Source organism: Nerophis ophidion, linkage group LG15 (assembly GCF_033978795.1).
Source record: "Nerophis ophidion isolate RoL-2023_Sa linkage group LG15, RoL_Noph_v1.0, whole genome shotgun sequence".
Lineage (NCBI taxonomy): Eukaryota > Metazoa > Chordata > Actinopteri > Syngnathiformes > Syngnathidae > Nerophis > Nerophis ophidion.
The window spans coordinates 24,897,481-24,900,521 of record NC_084625.1 but is presented as its reverse complement, the minus strand read 5'-3'; positions in this window follow the sequence as shown (position 1 = coordinate 24,900,521).

Sequence of the window (3,041 nt, the reverse complement as noted above, 5' to 3'; positions counted from 1 at the left end):
ATGCTGTACGTAAGCTGTGTCCAAAGTGCAGCCCATACCCATCTTATTGTAGAGATAAAAACAAAGAAAGTACTGTAATTAATCTTATTTACAGTCATTATGTTATGCCAGGCGACATAAAAATCCCATTGTGTTAATTTAAAGTCCCAATGATTGTCACACACACACTAGGTGCGGTGAAATTAACCCATCCCCAAAGGGGAGCAGTGAGCAGCAGCGGTGGCTGCGCCCGAGAATCGTTTTGGTTATTTATCCCCCAATTCCAACCCTTGATGGTGAGTGCCAAGCATGGACGTAATGAGTCCCATTTTTATAATCTTTGGTATGACTCTGCCAGGGTTTGAACTCACAACCTACCGATCTCAGGGCGGACACTCTAACAACAAGGCCACTGTGTGCATGCGATTATGCATCATCATCACACTGGCCTTCGTCTGCAATTGTGCCATAAGGTGGGGGAATGTACTTTATATTTGTGAACTTTAGATGCCAAGTCCTGAGTTAGAATCATTAAGTAATTTTAGGAATTTGCTTCTATGGTTGATTATGATTATGGGAATGCAAGAAAAATATTCCATGCAAAAAATGTCTGTATAGACAAATACAACTATCTTAAACAATGTAATAGTACAGGGGTGTCCAAACTTTTTCCAGTGAGGGCCGTATTCGGTAGAATGGAAGAATGCAAAAGATATTGCAATGAGCACATACTGTATACACAGATAAATTGTGCTATTTATTTAGCTCTTTTACCTTCTATAAATTCTAACAGTTAAATTGCATTTTTAACCAAGTATTGGGGTCTTTTTTAACTTGATTGAAATGTCTAAGTTTTAGTTAAAATCATGCAAACAAGTTTATACTACACGTGATACTGGTAATTAATGATGATTCATCCAAATTCAAAAGTGTGATTAATCAGATTTTAAAAATCTGTAACTTGAGAGCATTACGAAAAACATATAGTTTCTCTCGTTTTGATGAAATAACATTAGAAGGATTGTTACAACGTGTAAATGGAATAAAACAAACAACATGTTTACTTGACCCACTTCCTGGGAAACTTATCAAGGAGCTTTTTGTATTATTAGGTCCATCAGTGCTAAATATTATAAACTTATCACTTTCCTCGGGCACTGTTCCCGTTGCATTCAAAAAAGCGGTTATTCATCCTCTCCTTAAAAGACCTAACCTCGATCCTGACCTCATGGTAAACTACCGACCGGTGTCTCACCTTCCCTTTATTTCGAAAATCCTCGAAAAAATTGTTGCAGAGCAGCTAAATGAGCACTTAGCGTTTAACAATCTATGTGAAACCTTTCAATCCGGTTTCAGGGCAAATCACTCGACTGAGACAGCCCTCGCAAAACTGACTAATGATCTATTGCTAACGATGGACTCTGATGCGTCATCTATGTTGCTGCTCCTCGATCTTAGCGCTGCTTTCGATACCGTCGATCATAATATTTTATTAGAGTGTATCAAAATACGAATTGGTATGTCAGACTCAGCCCTGTCATGGTTTAACTCTTATCTTACTGATAGGATGCAGTGCGTCTCCTATAACAGTGTGACCTCGGACTATGTTAAGGTAACGTGTGGAGTTCCCCAGGGTTCGGTCCTTGGCCCTGTACTCTTCAGCATCTACATGCTGCCGCTAGGTGACGTCATACGCAAATACGGTGTTAGCTTTCACTGTTATGCTGATGACACCCAACTTTACATGCCTCTAAAGCTGACCAACACGCCGGACTGTAGTCAGTTGGAAGCGTGTCTTAATGAAATTAAACAATGGATGTCCGCTAACTTTTTGCAACTTAATGCCAAAAAAACGGAAATGCTGATTATCGGTCCTGCTAGACACCGACCTCTATTTAATAATACAACTTTAACATTTGACAACCAAATAATAAAACAAGGTGACTCTGTAAAAAATCTGGGTATTATCTTCGACCCAACTCTCTCCTTTGAGTCACACATTAAAAGCGTTACTAAAACGGCCTTCTTTCATCTCCGTAATATCGCTAAAATTCGCTCCATTTTGTCCACTAAAGACGCCGAGATCATTATCCATGCGTTTGTTACGTCTCGTCTCGATTACTGTAACGTATTATTTTCGGGTCTCCCCATGTCTAGCATTAAAAGATTACAGTTGGTACAAAATGCGGCTGCTAGACTTTTGACAAGAACAAGAAAGTTTGATCATATTACGCCTGTACTGGCTCACCTGCACTGGCTTTCTGTGCACTTAAGATGTGACTTTAAGGTTTTACTACTTACGTATAAAATACTACACGGTCTAGCTCCAGCCTATCTTGCCGATTGTATTGTACCGTATGTCCCGGCAAGAAATCTGCGTTCAAAAGACTCCGGCTTATTAGTGATTCCTAGAGCTCAAAAAAAGTCTGCGGGCTATAGAGCGTTTTCCGTTCGGGCTCCAGTACTCTGGAATGCCCTCCCGGTAACAGTTCGAGATGCTACCTCAGTAAAAGCATTTAAGTCTCATCTTAAAACTCATCTGTATACTCTAGCCTTTAAATAGACCTCCTTTTTAGACCAGTTGATCTGCCGCTTCTTTTCTTTCTCCTATGTCCCCCCCTCCCTTGTGGAGGGGGTCCGGTCCGATGACCATGGATGAAGTACTGACTGTCCAGAGTCGAGACCCAGGATGGACCGCTCGTCGGGACCCAGGATGGACCGCTCGCCTGTATCGGTTGGGGACATCTCTACGCTGCTGATCCGCTTGAGATGGTTTCCTGTGGACGGGACTCTCACCGCTGTCTTGGAGCCACTATGGATTGAACTTTCACAGTATCATGTTAGACCCGCTCGACATCCATTGCTTTCGGTCCCCTAGAGGGGGGGGGTTGCCCACATCTGAGGTCCTCTCCAAGGTTTCTCATAGTCAGCATTGTCACTGGCGTCCCACTGAATGTGAATTTTCCCTGCCCACTGGGTGTGAGTTTTCCTTGCCCTTTTGTGGGTTCTTCCGAGGATGTTGTAGTCGTAATGATTTGTGCAGTCCTTTGAGACATTTGTGA